The sequence below is a fragment of the Bombina bombina genome, chromosome 5 (genome assembly GCF_027579735.1).
Source record: "Bombina bombina isolate aBomBom1 chromosome 5, aBomBom1.pri, whole genome shotgun sequence".
NCBI classification, from domain to species: domain Eukaryota; kingdom Metazoa; phylum Chordata; class Amphibia; order Anura; family Bombinatoridae; genus Bombina; species Bombina bombina.
In genome coordinates this window covers 521,360,555-521,377,219 of record NC_069503.1, presented here as the reverse complement: position 1 = coordinate 521,377,219, position 16,665 = coordinate 521,360,555, and positions in this window count along the sequence as shown.

Below are 16,665 nucleotides of genomic sequence, written 5' to 3'. Positions count from 1 at the left end.
GTCAAAGACGTGCACCGGAACTGAAAGTATTTTCGCCATTTTAGGTGTGGGCATTAGCCAGTCTTATTTAGATGCTATTTGATAGTATGTTAATCTATAATATATCCGGTGCTTTAATATGTATCAATGGTGTCACTTTGAACAATGGCAATTGGAAATTCAGCACTTGTTCTTTCATTGTTTTTGCCAATGCATAGTTGCCAACAGTCCCTGATTTCCAGGGACAGTCCCTGGATTTTGTTGTACGTCCCTGGATTTTTTTTGTCCCTGGAAATGCTATTCCTTTTACCCAACATTTGGTGTGTGTGTGTGTGTATATATATATATATATATATATATATATATATATATATATATATATATATATATATATATATATATATATATATATATATATATATATATATATGATAGATAGATATAGATACACAGATATACATACACACACACACACATACATACATACAGATAGATGATAAATAGATAGATATAGTGTATTATTTAAAAATAATTAATTCGTAATGGAATATTGTAATTATTATTGAATGGGTTCACATATTATTTGTAAGCCTAATTTTGATGCTGTGTTGTAAAAATAACCATATGCCCAGAATGTGTTCCAGGGACTGGGTAGGTGTAAGAGCTTGATACTGTAATCTGTATAATAAACTATGGATAAGTCTAAATTATACTATTACTATCAAATGGGTGTGTTTTGATTGCAGAACTGAATGGGCGGAGCAGTTGAACAGTAGGTCGTCAATACTCCAGTAAACCACTTGCTTGCTCTGCTGCAAAGTGTCCCTGAATTTTTATTTAAATGTTGGCAACTATGCCAATGCTACTAATGTAAACATTCAATTTATCACACAAAAATACATCTCAAAATTTGTCACTAGGTATTAGGGATTCAGGACTGTGAGGGGGACTGTCACCATTTGAGGGCGGGACAGTGAAGGAGGGGACGGGGTCACAGGCAGATAGTGAATGGAATGGTCGTGTCTGGTTGATTGATGGAAGTGTTTAAGACATTGGTGGGTGGGCCTATGGGAAATTCTGCAAATAGGGACATATGGCTGTCTTAGAAAGAGAATAGGTCAGCGCTAAGACTTAGGGACTGTCCCTCTCAAATAAGTACAGTTGGGAGGTTTTTCAGTTCTACCCTGAACCACAGCTAAAAGACCAGATAATATTTACCTGTCTGAGTTGGTCAGCTGTTCACTCAATGTGACTGAATCACCTGTACTAAGGTAGGTGAATCCTTAGACCAGTTATGGCATTTGACAACTGGAGTTGAGAAACACTGATATAAAGTATGTCGCAGGGAAATGGCCAGGTAAACTATATAGTACTGTAAAAAGGTGTCATGGATCCATCTGCCAGATATAGGGACACAATTAAATATCACAAAAAAATCATATCATGGTGAAATGTACCAGGTAAAGTGTTCTAGACCAAGCTTAGCTGTGTATGTGATTAGGGACATAAATAATACCCCAAAAAAAATATTTAATGGTGTAAGATTTAAAAAAACTTTACAATTTACTTCTATTGTCAAATGTACTTTGCTCTATTGGTATTCTTTGTTGAAAAGCAGTTAGGAAGGTGTAGGAGGCAGCATGCATATGACTGGAGCAATATATGGCTGCATCATGAGTCTACATGTCCTGTTGATAATTTTATGTAAAGATGGTTTACAGCTTACCGTGACTAAAGGGCAAGACCTCTACCCTTATGATTTATGTGAATGTCTTCTATTTATTGTACTCCATAACTGTACACTTATGATTTATGTAAATGTCTTCTGATTATTGTACTCCATAACTGTATACAGGTACATACTTCCCAACTTTTGTGGCTGGGTATCAAGGACTCAGGAGGTTGACGGTGGCCCATCATCGTTCTTTGGTGGAGCCATGTTGGGAGGGGTGAGATCATGTGTGGTAAGTGGGTTGGGTTGTGGGTGTGTCTGGTTGGTGGGTGTGTCTGTGCAGTTTTTGGGACTGTCTGAGTGTTCAATGGGTGGAGCTAAGGCAAATTCTGCAAATATGGACATATGACTATCTCAGAAGGACAGAGCTCAGAATCAAGGACTGTCCCTCTCGGATTGGGAGGTCTGCAGGTACATATCTCCCATCTCAGAATTCCAAAATCCAAACTTATTATGAAATTCAAACTTTTTAATTAGCATTTTGCTAAAAATAAAATTCTCAAAAAATACTATTTTTAACTGCCTGTAAGTTACAATCTTCTATGCCCGTGTCTTTGTTATTTTTTGTGTTATTTGTTTGTGTTCTAAAATGCAAGTAATAGTCTATATTTATTTAAAACAACAAATATTACCTTTATGTTCACGGCCGTGTCTGGTTGATTGATGGACGTGTGTATTAGGTATACAAAAGTATTAAAAATGATAACAAATTACCTTTAGCTTACATGTATAAGCTGTATTATGAGATGTAAATATTGCCTAAATGACATAAGATATTGTTCTTTACACTTGGTTCCATCACCTCTCCAAACGGTCCCACCCTAGGGTTTAACTAGCGCAGCTTTGCCAGCAGTTTCCGGAGGCCTCACTTCTCGAGGTATGCAAATATAGCGTGTTCTTGCCGATATCAGCAAGACCTTCACTATATGAACGACCGCCGACTATGCTATACATTTGCAAGAACAGTAAGTGGCAGCTGTATTTCCTGTCATGTACTGCTCCAGGAGTGCACACTACCTATCTAGATATTTATTCAACAAAGAATACCATAAAAACCAAGTAAGTACATTTTATAATTAAATTAAAAACTATTTTAAAAGTGCATGCTCTGTCTGAAACACAACAGAAAAAATTGGGTTTTATGTCCTTTAAATTTGCTTGTTGTATAAGAATCATGAAAGTTTAACAACCCTGCCAACAGTATCCTTAGTTCGAGAGGGATATTTGGGACAATCCGTGTGGTGTGTAATGCCTCGTCAGAAGAATTTCCTGATGCAATTCATACAACATTAAACAGAGTCTTCTTAGTGATTAAGTTAGCTCTACACTAGTTCCTTTGATTTATGGAAACTTGGAATTTATGTCCAGAAAGTGATAAAATGGTGTGATTTGACCAAGGGCTTCATATGGAGTCATCCCGCTGATCACTGCCTCTCCCATTTGGTGAAAGAGTGCAAACGTGTATGAAAGCCCCACAAGGTCAAGAGACTTTGAAGTCTTACATATTCAAGATAGAAATGGAGTTACTTGATATTTTCGTTATAAATCAGAAAAAGTTAGAAAGGTATTATTTCTGACTAAATAGCTGATAGTTAGGATATTATGAGCTATCCAGCTTTTTGGGTGCATGTCAGGCATGGTTGTCAGAAGGCCCTACAATGAATGTATAGAGGATGGGTGAGGGGCAATTTGTGGAAGATGGAGTAACTTGTCCCAGGTAGTAAATCAAATTCACATGACGGGATTTGAAAGCCAATGCGAAAGTCTGGAGTGGGCAGGAACCAAAATTAAGTCATGGAGACTTAAGCCAGAAGAAAGGATACCAGCTTCACGATCCTTCCATTTGGAAGGTAATTGACGTTTGCTCCAAGCTTGCACATGTGAGAGAGCAACTGCCTCATAGTATTCAATAATATTGAGCATGGAAGATCCACCCGAACATATTAGAACTTGTAGGTACCTAGGTGCAAGTCTAGTTTTCTTGTAACGCCACACGTAGGAGGAGCAAAGTGCCTGGAACTTGTAGCGTAAAGCCCTAGGGACTGATATAGGAAAGCATTGAAATAAATAAGAAAATTGGGGAATAGGGACATTTTGAAAGTCACTATTCTCCCAAGCCAAGAGACAGATGGAAAGTACCACTTATCCAATGAGTCTTTCTTGTAGGAGCGGTAGGTAATTTAGAGAAATAATCGTTCTTGGGTCAAGAGAGAGATAAATTCCTAGGTGTTTTAGAGATGTGGTGGACCACAAGAAAGGGCAATGCTGTTGTAGTGTGTTAACCTTCAAAATGTTAAAGGGATATGAAACCCAAAATCTTTCTTTCATGATTCAGATAGAGCATACAATTATAAACAACTTTCTAATTTAGTTCTATTATCAGATATTTGTTCTCTTAGTATTTTTGTTGAAAAGCAGGGATGAATGCTTAGAAGCTGGCCCATTTCTGGAGCATTATATGGCAGCAGTTTTATAAGAATGTTATCAATTTGAAAGAGCACTAGGTGGCAGCAATATTTCCTGCCATGTAGTGCTCCAGATGCCTACCTAGGTATCTCTTCAACACAGAAGGTGATGCAAACGAAGCAAATTTGATAATAGAAGTAAATTGGAAACATTATTTTTAAATGGTATGCTCTGTCTGAATCCCAAGAAAATGTTTGGGTTTCATATCCCTTTCAGTATAAAGGCTTCTGTTTTAAGAAAACTGAGCTTTTAAAAGCTAAGGGTGCTAAAGTAATTAAGAAGATCAAAAAGGACTGGTATAGTAATGTTTAGATTCAGAGAGGATGATTGTAAGGTCATCTGCAAACAGAGAAACTTTGTGTCCTGTGGAATATAGTGTCAGTCCTTGTAAGGTTTTGGAGGAGTGTAATCGCCTGTGCAAGGGGTTCCGTGACAAATAAAAAAATAAGAGGGGATAGGGGGCATCCCTGATGTGTGATGATTAAGATGGGGAAGGACGAGGAAGCAAATCCTAATCCCCGCACTGATGCTGACAAGAAAGTGTATAGAGCACCTCCTAATACCTCTTATCTGTCAGCTCAAGATTTTGCCAGCCACTTCAATAACAAAACGACTCCATCAGAAATGAAATCAGCTCTCAACATACTACCAATCTCCCACAGCCTCAAAAGCTCACAAATATCCAAAACTCACATAGCCATAAATTTAGCTCTTTCGCCCCTGTTACTGAGGAAGAAGTTTCTGCACTTATACTGTGCTCTCACCACACTACCTGTCCCCTCGACCCCATCCTCTCAAAGCTACTCCCCTCCCTCTCTTCTACCCTTACTCCTATACTCAGACACATTTTCAACCTCTCTCTCAGCACCGGTACATTTCCCTAATCTCTAAAACATGCACTGGTCACACCTATACTTAAAGGGACATTAAACCCACATTTTTTTCTTTCATGATTTAGAAAGAAAACACAATTTTAAACAACTTTTTTATTTACTTCTATTATCTAATTTGCTTCATTCTTTAGATATCCTTTGTTGAAGAAATAACAGTGCACATGGGTGAGCCAATCACACGAGGCATCTATGTGCAGCCACCAATCAGCAGCTACTGAGCCTATTGAGATATGCTTTCCAGCAAAGGATATCAAGAGAATGAAGCAAATTAGATAATAGAAGTAAATAAGAAAGTTGTTTAAAATTGCACACTCTTTCTAAATCATGAAAGAAAAAATGTGGGTTTCATGTCCCTTTAAAAAAACCTCTTGATCCAACCTCCCCATCCAACTACCGCCCTATTTTCCTACTCCCGCTTGCCTCAAAGCTTCTTGAAAAGCTAGTATATGCACGCCTATCCCTTTTCCTTACATTAAACTCCCTCCTTGACCCACTGCAATCTGGATTTGGCCTCCATCACTCTACAGAGATAGCAATCGTTAATGTTACCAACAACCTACTTACAGCAAAATCCAAAGGCCACTTCTCTCTGCTTATCCTTCTTGAGCTATCTGCAGCCTTTGCTACTGTTGACCACCCTCTTTTGCTCCAAACTCTCCAATCCTTCGGCATGTGTGACACAGCCCTCTCATGGTTCTCTTCCTACCTGTCTAACCGTACCTTTAGTGTAGCCTTCTCTGGTGCTCCCTCTGCCTCGTTACAAATTTCTGTTGGGGTACCACAATGCTCTGTCCTCAGTCCCCTTCTCTTCTCAATCTACACGTTATCATTAGGCTCTTTAATAAAGTCCCACGGGTTTCAATATTATTTGTATGCCGATGACACCCAAATCTACCTCTCTGCACCAGACCTAGCTCCTTTCTTGCTAACCCATGTCACTAACTGTCTCACATCTCATCCTGGATGTCCTCTCACTACCTTAAGCTAAATCTCTCCAAAACTGTGCTCCTTATTTTCCCCCCTTCTTCAAAAAATTTCCACCCCCCCATCTCTTTATAACTGTTGACAACTCCATCATTACCCCTACCCTGCATGCCCGATGTTTTGGGGTTACATTTGACTCAGATCTTTCTTTGATTCCTCACATTCAGTCTTTGGCTAAATCCTGCTGCTTCCACCTTAAAAAACATCTCTAAAACAGGAGCGAGCTGCACTTAGTCTTATGGCGCGGTCGGGCCGGGCTGCGACTATACAGCTGGCCCGATGCGCTGAGTAAATATAACAGACCCGCTCAGCAGAGAGCGGGTCTGTGAAACAGCGTTTTTTTGTTTTTTTTTAAATTAATAGGGGAAATTATGTTTTATAAATGTTTGGCTAATATAATGTTATATAATTCTGCACTATGTGCAGAATTATATAACATTATTTTTAAAGTTTACTGACACTTTAAAGCTTGATGTCAATATTGATATGGGTTATGGGTTGATAGTTTTCACGAATGATCTTTATTGGGCTTAGGCATAGTGACTATGGTGGCATTATGGAATTCTTGGGGAAACAAACCATGTTGCCTATCTCTTTCATAAACTCTGAATAACAAAGGGTTAATTAAAGAGGTAAACATCTTATAGAATATTAGCAACGTAGAGAAGAGAGTAGAAACCTCAAAATACGGGGTTTCTAAAAGTCTAGGCGAAAAATTGCACAACTGTAAAGAATAAAGACATACAGTGGATTCTTAAAGTACAAAAAGTTTAATAAAACATAGCTTCATACATCCAAACATTCAATCCACATACATACAGGGGATCCCTGGATAGCATATAGGAAGACACAATGGCCGTTGGTAAATCTGGTGCACCAGTATTCAACAGGATTAAATGTCATAAAAGTATTGCATATATTTATAATCCAGAGAAAGAGGGACCGTCCCAAATAATCTCAAGCCAGGTGAGTTAAGTCTATACCCCTATGTGATACATAAGTGTAACTACGTTAGAGCGTTTGAAACCAGGGGGAGCTGTACATCGCCGCGTCTTTTTCACAGGTACGCTAATGAGCCGAACAAAAGTGTGATAGATAATAGTTCACATCGATACCTGTCTTTTTCACGCGGTTGCTCTTCCCTCAGCGGTTGCTCCCATAACGTAGCTTCTTCTGGGGTAGACTGAAGGCAAGCCAAGGATCCACTGGAAAGTGCTGCAAACCACCAACGAGTCTTAGAGCTTGTTTCACTCCTTTCCTTGAAGCAGCATGGAGCTTCTGCTTTCACTCCATGCTGCTTCAAGGAAAGGAGTGAAACGAGCTCTAAAACTCGTCGATGGTTTGCAGCACTTTCCAGTGGATCCTTGGCTTGCCTTCAGACTACCCCAGAAGAAGCTACGTTATGGGAGCAACCGCTGAGGGAAGAGCAACCGCGTGAAAAAGACAGGTATCGATGTGAACTATTATCTATCACACTTTTGTTCAGCTCATTAGCGTACCTGTGAAAAAGAGGCGGCGATGTACAGCTCCCCCTGGTTTCAAACGCTCTAATGTAGTTACACTTATGTATCACATAGGGGTATAGACTTAACTCACCTGGCTTGAGATTATTTGGGACGGTCCCTCTTTCTCTGGATTATAAATATATGCAATACTTTTATGACATTTAATCCTGTTGAATACTGGTGCACCAGATTTACCCACGGCCATTGTGTCTTCCTTTATGCCATCCGGGGATCCCCTGTATGTATGTGGATTGAATGTTTGGATGTATGAAGCTATGTTTTATTAAACTTTTTGTACTTTAAGAATCCTCTGTATGTCTTTATTCTTTACAGTTGTGAAATTTTTCGCCTAGACTTTTAGAAACCCCGTATTTTGAGGTTTCTACTCTCTTCTCTACGTTTCTAATATTCATTATTCTAGGATGCACCTGTATACCTTTGATGATTAATTAGAGTGCTACTTACTTGCCTGTTGTTGTTTATCTTATAGAATATCCCAGTGTATCCATATGGGCAAGAAAGAATTTCTTAAAGAATTATAAGAGCAGCAAGGTGAGTTGCCTGATCATCTGTGACCGCTGGCAAGCGTAGTGAGGAAAGAAATGGCCGTATCTCACTGCTAGAAGGACAAGGAATAGACAAGTGTACCTGTAAGTTGTATAGACTAGCATAAAATGTCCAAGAAGCTTCTTCAATGTCAGCAGGATTTACTAAGATACGACCATCTAGATGAATTGAAGGGAGTCTGGCCTGTGCTATCCATTGATGAAGGCGATGTGCTAGCAAACGGTTAACTTTTTTGCCTTTGTGGTAGTATCTCTGGTTCAAATATAGAAGATCTTTGTGAATTTTAGAGATTTCAAGAGCTTTGATTTGAACCTTGATTTTAGGAAAACATGCTCTGATCAGGCATTACTTTATAAATAGTGAGCAATTTACTAAATTCAATCTGTAAGATCGCTAGGGAGGCTCCCCTTCTTCTCCTCCTCTTTGCCACCTCTTTCAGAGATGCCCATAGAATTAATTAATCTGTGGATCCATTCTTATTCATCTGCAAGAAATTTGTTTTCAATGATGCTAAATAGGGCAGCAGCCCCTATTATTATGTTATGCATATTTCTTAAATACTTAACTGCGGAACCGTTTCCACCCATGTGCTGAGCTGTTTTAGAGTTTTTAGATGCTTCTTACATTTAATCCCCACTGTAGGCCATTTTGCAAGTGATAAGCACACACATATTATATATTGTTTTTTCAGCAGATCCAACAGATGAAAACTATAATGTTATTTTATGAATATATCATGGCACGTAAGTGCTCTACAACAAAATATGTGAAAAATGTAAATTTTTATTAAAATTCTAATAGTAAGGTTGCAAATAATATTTTTTTTTTCTAAACTCTATAGTCAAAGGAAAGAAGGGGCTATCCTCATATAAATAAGCCCTTTCATATAGTTATGTATAAAAACCAGGGGTCTTTAGACTTCTTTTGATGGCCTATTATAAGTGCCTGGAGACCACCACATTAAAAAAAATACAAATTTTAATAAATATGGTTATAAACTGAGGTGTGTGTGTGTGTTTTTTCTAAACTCTATAGTGAAAAGAATGGGAAAACTAGACTCAGTTGTGATTTAGATCATACCTCCCAATATTTGTGGCTGAGAATGAGGCACACAGGAGGTTGATAGGAGTCCGTCACCATTTTGTGGGTGGAGGGTGTTGGGAAGGGAAGGATCATGGGTTCTTAGTGGGTGGGATTGTAGGTGTGTCGGGGCAGTTTGTAGGTGTTTCTGGGTGGTTTGTGGATGGGGCTAAGGGAAATTCTGTAAAGAGGGACATATGCTTGTCTCAGTGGGACAGAGCTCAGAATTGGGGCTTGTCCCTTGTCAAATAGGGACAGTTGGGAGGTCTGATTTAGATTATACAAAAGAGGTTAAGGTACATTGCTGTATATATCGGGAGCGATCAAATATACGGCCCAGGTTTTGGCGCAAGAGTGGGAACATGCGCCGTCCGTAATTTCACCTCGCACATTGGGGTATTACATAAACCCCGCCGGCAGTTCATAAAGTGCCGTAAGTCTGATAAACTAGCGATGTCCAGAAATGAGCGTAAATACAAATGTCTGGAGTCGCCAGGGACTTACGGCACTTTAGAGTTTACAAGAAATATAGTGTATAGCGCTGGACCTAAAACCCTTATGCCTCCCTAATATTGTCCTCCTCCTAGACAAAAAATGTAGAATAAAAATATATTAAATTATAAGAAGGCGCTAAAAAAGCTCTAAGTGTTAGAGAATAAGGAGAGTATTTAAATGATAGAAGATTACCTAATTTGTATCAATAGAATTCTATTTATGATAAACGGAAAAAAATTTCCAGTATAAAATTGTGCTATTGTAACGATGTTGCAGTCAGTCCTACCCAAATGGTATCTATAGGATTCTATTTGTTATAAATGGATAAAAAATTCCCAGTGTTAAATTGTGCTATCATAACAATGTTGCAGTAAGTTCTGATATAGGTATTTCGGTAAACAATAATTTCTCAAGAAAGCCCGCAATCAGGGTGAAACACGTAGAAGCTGTGTGTATTTTCGAAAAGCCGGGTGTTCTGACGCTGTCCGTTGAAGCTGTGCAATTGGGAATTCCGTCTCTAAAAGAAGATTGTTTGAGACAACTTGCACACACGGAGGTGAGAACCGACACCTGTGAGCTGTAAGAACATAAAGACTATAACGTTTTTTCCTGCGTACACTAAGTACTAAGTGCAGGAAAGGGGGTCCGGTTTGTTAAAGAAACTTGCGCAAGTTTGAAGATACCGGAGAGAGGCAATAGTTAACCGCTTGTCTGCTAAAGTTGCCTAACAGGAACCAGTCTCCTGTAAAGGAGCCGTACACAGGAGAGGGTAAGATCACCTGCGCAGCAGGAATACACAAAGTCTTCCCAAGGTACGGATTCACCATCTAAGACTTTTTTTGCTTGAAGCACCCACTGTTTGAGCTTTTCCCCTGATAGCGTGTATAAAGGAAAATCAAAAGTTATTAAGTAGTTGGCCGCTACTGTTTCATAGATTCCATGTACTGCATTAGGAGAGACTTTGTTCTTTGAATGAACTGACATCATATTTGCTTGAAAAGGGGTGTATATAACAATACTGCCATAACCACTTGAGACTCTATATTATAAAATCACCTACCGAGGAGTTTCTGAGATGGTACAGGAGTACATTTTGCACTTAGAGAACGCTTGATTGTAATTCATATGCTATGTTTTTATTTGTTTTTTTATTTGTATTTTTACTTTAGATATATGTATTCTATATATTTTTGCCTTTTTTAAGATCCAAAGTAAAAACTTTTTATATTATATATTTGGTTCACTTGTCTCATTGAGATTTATAGAAGGTGGTTATAAATCCAGGTTTCCTAAAATAATAAATAACAATACTGATATATATACAAAATATATCATTGTTTAACGAAATACCTATATCAGAACTAACTGCAACATTGTTCCGATAGCACAATTTAACACTGGGAATTTTTTTATCCATTTATCACAAATAGAATCCTATAGATACCATTTGGGTAGGACTGACTGCAACATCGTTACAATAGCACAATTTTATACTGGAATTTTTTTTCTGTTTATCATAAATAGAATTCTATTGATACAAAATACTCTCCTTATTCTCTAACACTTAGAGCTTTTGTAGCGCCTTCTTATAATTTAATATATTTTTACGGCACTTTAGAAACTGCCGGCACCTAAGAAAAGTAAAGAAAATAACAAATCTCCCGTAAAAGTCTAACACGCCTCCCAAAAATAAGCCTGACACGTAAAACCCCTATATCTGCAATAAACCCCTCTCATTACTAATATTAAATGTATTAACCCTTAGACCGACAACCACCCACAACGCAATATGCCTATTTAAACTATTAACCACTATATCCGCCATCAAACCCACACCGCAAGTAATAACTAAATTATTAACCCCTAAATCCGCCAACCCCAACATCGCAAACAACCTATTAAAAATATTAACCCCTAATCCGCCATTAACCCACAACGCAGTAAACCTAATCAAGTATTAATCCCTAAACTGCCATAGCCGACAACGCAATAAACCTAACCCCCCTAAATAAACTAAAATTACCTAATTTAAAAAATACTAAAGTTACTATTAAATATAAAAAAAAATTACACTACTTTTAAAATACAAATAAACTAAGTATAAATTAAAGGGGCAGTCTAATCAAAATTCAGGAGTAGACTGTCCCTTTAAGCAAGAATTACGGAAAATAAAAAAATCTAAGATTACAGAAAATAAAAAATAAAATTACAAAATTTTAAATAAATTACACCTAATCCCTATGAAAATAAAAAAGCCCCCCCCCCCAAAATAAAAACACCCCCTAATTTTAAAAGGACTTTTTGCAGGGCATTGCCCCAAGATAATCAGCTCTTTTGCCAAAAAAATACACACAGCCCCCCCTACCAGTAAACCCCCCCACCCACCAAACCCCCCCCAAAAAAATACTAACACTAAAAACGCTAAACTACCCATTGCCCTGAAAAGGACATTTGTTGGGCATTGCCCTTAAAAGGGCATTCAGCTCTTTTGCTGCCCACCCTATCTAAATAAAATAAATCCTCCCAAAAACCCCTTAAAAAACCCTAAGTCTAACCCTCAAGTGGTCCTCACCTGTCCTGAAGTTCAGCGGAGAAGGTCCTGTTCCAGGCGGTGAAGTCTTCTTCCAAGCGGCGACCTCTTCTTTCTTCTTCCAGGAACCAGCCGGCGCGGAGCGGAGGGCGGAGTTGAAGACCGGCAACGCTGGAACTGATTCAAATCAGCCAATAGGATTTCAGTAGCTCTTATCCTAGTAGCGCTAGTAGGGGGTGTCAATCATCCCGATTGTATCCGATTGGGATGATTGCTATCCGCAACCTCAGAGGTGGCGGATGAGTTAAGGAGCAGCAGTCTTAAGACCGATGCTTCTAAAAATTTTGTTTTCAGTGAGCCTGAAGATCCGCATGCAAATGACTGCATTTGCATCTTAATAATTCGGCCCCTAAGTATGTGATTTAGATTATGGTTATCTTGCAATCTTGCAGCAGGATGTTATGTGTGGTAAGTAGGGTTGCACCGATACCATTTTTTTAAGACCGAGTACAAGTACCGATACTTTTTTTCAAATACTCACCGATACCAATTACCGATACTTTTTTATGTCATGACAGTTTACCTAGCACATTACAGAGTAATGATTTAAGATCACTTCTTTATAATTGTGAACTGTATCTCAAAAGACATTTTGAAATAATAAAACAGTTTTATGTGCTTGTGGTCACAAAGTTTACAGAACCTGTTTATAAATAAAAATATTACAATAACATATATTAATAATAACAACAATAAATAACAGCTGCAGCAGCTAGAGCTGGAAAGCTACAATTTAAAGGGGGGATTACTGGATGCAATTGGGTTGTAGGGTGCCTATATAACTCATCAATCTAACATTTGTACTTAATACAAAGTAATATAATTTAATTCTGAAAATAATATTGAGGAAGGAGTATCCCAGTAATCCACTGAGAAAAATGGGGCATTTGCATTCTACTGACTCAACAGAAAATAGGGCTGGTCTTCATATTTTTCCAGGGCTGCTTTTTATTCCCAGTCCAGCCCTGGCTAAGGTTGTTCCTCAGAGTACAGTATGTTTTGAGCATAATTGTGCAAGAGGAGAACTAGTAGTATAACAGGCAATCTAGCAATTAGAATATCTTTTCAAAAGTTAGTGGAAAGTTCTTATTAAGGAACAGAAGCATCTCTGCATGTTCAGCTATAAGTCTGTTTCTGCTAACAGCAAGGATGTTTGACGCTAAGCTGGACAGTTTCTTTAACTTTTCACACTACTGCATGGGTTAGAAAGATATGTTTGGGCCATTAAATCTCAGTTTATTAACTGCTCAGTACTTCATGGGTTTGTCTGAATGACTGCTCTGATGTACAATAATACAAATAACAGCAATTTGTATTGGCAGAACAATTTTTAGTTAAGCTTCCACTCCAGCTTAAAATGAAATGGGAACATGCAGTTTGAAAAATGCCACAAGATGGCGTATGGGTAGGAATTGGAGGTATCGGTTTAAGTATCGGTGCATTTGCACAAGTACAAGTACTCATGCAAATACTTGGTATCGGCACCGATACCGATACTAGTATCGGTATCGGTGCAACCCTAGTGGTAAGATTTCAAAATTGTCAAAAGCCACAATATTCCATTTGTCAGATGGTGGATGACGATGTTCCATCTGCATGTATACCAAGAATATTGTGGTATTGTTTGCATGAAGCAGAAAGCCTAAAGACACTTTTGGTGTCTGCTAAAAGGGGACAAAGAAAAGTATGCACAAAATTAGGGACAAAAAACAATTATGATAAAAAATGTGATAGGTGTGTGTAAGCCTGAAAATGTTTGCTTTTATAGAAACATAACATTTGACAGTACATAAGAACCAAGAAGGCCCATCAAGTCTACCCATAGTACATGTTACTGTTTTCTTAGGATAGCCTTATGCATGTCCCAGGCATTTATTATTATTATTTGTTACAATTCTTGTTCTTACTGCCTCTATTGGAAGTTTATTCCATGAATCCACCACCCTTTCTGTAAAAAATGCTTACTCACATTTCTCCAGAATCTGCTACAGTCTAACTTAAAGGGACACTGAACCCAAATTTGTTCATTTGCAATTCAGAAAGAGCATGAAATTTTAAGCAACTTTCTAATTTACTCATATTATCAATTTTTCTTCGTTCTCTTGCTATCATTATTTGAAAAATAAGGCATCTAAGCTTTTTTTTGGTTTCAATACTCTGGACAGCACTTTTTTATTGGTGGATTAATTTATCCACCAATCAGCAAGGACAACCCAGGTTGTTCACCAAAAATGGGCCGGCATCTAAACTTACATTCTTGCATTTCAAATAAAGATATCAAGAGAATGAAGAAAATTTGATAATAGAAGTAAATTAGAAAGTTGCTTAAAATTTCATGCTCAATCTGAATCACAAAAGAAAATTTTTGGGTACAGTGTCCCTTTAAGATTGTGACCCTTTGTTTTGGTATTTATTTATTTTTTGTGGAAAATGCTTTCAGATAGAGCACACAATTTTAAACAACTCCATTATCTAATTGTGCACAATCTTTTAAATACACAGTTCCAGAGTCACCAGCACTTACAGATCTATCTATATATCTATATATATCTATATATATATCGCGGGGAGGGCGTGGACGGGTGTGACGCGGGCTGGGCCGGGCGTGACGTGGGCGGGGCCAGAATGATCAATGCTGGCTCGAAAAAGTGAGCTCTAAGGATGGGAATAGAGAGAGCAGAAGAGGGGGGATAGAGAGAGAGAGACAGCAAAAAAGAGAGAGACAGCAAAAGAGAGAGGGGGAGAGAGGCAGCAAAAGACAGTGGGAGAGAGAGACAGCAAAAGAGAGAGGGGAGAGAGACAGCAAAAGAGAGGGGGGAGAGAGACAGCAAAAGAGAGTGGGAGAGACAGCAAAAGAGAGACGGGAGAGAGACAGCAAAAGAGAGGGGGGAGAGAGACAGCAAAAGAGAGAGGGGAGAGAGACAGCAAAAGAGAGTGGGGAGAGAGACAGCAAAAGAGAGGGGGAGAGAGACAGCAAAAGAGAGGGGGAGAGAGACAGCAAAAGAGAGGTGGGAGAGAGACACCAAAAGAGAGGGGGGAGAGAGACAGCAAAAGAGAGAGGGGGAGAGAGACAGCAAAAGAGAGTGGGAGAGAGAGAGACAGCAAAAGAGAGAGGGGAGAGAGACAGCAAAAGAGAGAGGGGGAGAGAGACAGCAAAAGAGAGAGAGGGAGAGAGAAAGCAAAAGAGAGGGGGGAGAGAGACAGCAAAAGAGAGGGGGAGAGAGACAGCAAAAGAGAGATGGGGAGAGAGACAGCAAAAGAGAGATGGGGAGAGAGACAGCAAAAGAGAGAGGGGAGAGAGACAGCAAAAGAGAGGGGGAGAGAGACAGCAAAAACAGAATTTATGCTTACCTGATAAATTACTTTCTCCAACGGTGTGTCCGGTCCACGGCGTCATCCATTACTTGTGGTATATTCTCCTCCCCCACAGGGAAAGGCAAGGAGAGCACACAGCAAGAGCTGTCCATATAGTCCCTCCCAGGCTCTGCCCCCCCAGTCATTCAACCGACGGTTAGGAGAAAAAAAGGAGAAACTATAGGGTGCCGTGGTGACTGTAGTGTATAGAGAGAGAAATTTTTCAAACCTGATTAAAAAACCAGGGCGGGCCGTGGACCGGACACACCGTTGGAGAAAGTAATTTATCAGGTAAGCATAAATTCTGTTTTCTCCAACATTGGTGTGTCCGGTCCACGGCGTCATCCATTACTTGTGGGAACCAATACCAAAGCTTTAGGACACGGATGAAGGGAGGGAGCAAATCAGGTTACCTACACAGAAGGCACCACGGCTTGCAAAACCTTTCTCAAAAAAATAGCCTCCGAAGAAGCAAAAAGTATCAAATTTGTAGAATTTGGCAAAAGTGTGCAGAGAAGACCAAGTTGCTGCCTCACATATCTGATCAACAGAAGCCTCGTTCTTGAAGGCCCATGTGGAAGCCACAGCCCTAGTAGAGTGAGCTGTGATTCGTTCAGGAGGCTGCCGTCCGGCAGTCTCATAAGCCAATCGGATAATGCTTTTCAGCCAGAAAGAAAGAGAGGTAGCAGTAGCTTTTTGTCCTCTCCTCTTACCAGAATAAACGACAAACAAAAAAGAAGTTTTGTCTGAAATCCTTTGTTGCTTCTAAATAGAACTTTAAAGCACGGACTACATCTAAATGGTGTAACAAATGTTCCTTCTTTGAAACTGGATTCGGACACAAAGAAGGGACAACTATTTCCTGGTTAATATTCTTGTTGGAAACAACTTTTGGAAGAAAACCAGGCTTGGTACGCAAAACAACCTTATCTGAATGGAACACCAGATAGGGTGGATCACACTGCAAAGCAGATAGTTCAGAAACTCTTCTAGCAGAAGAAATAGCAACCAAAAACAGAA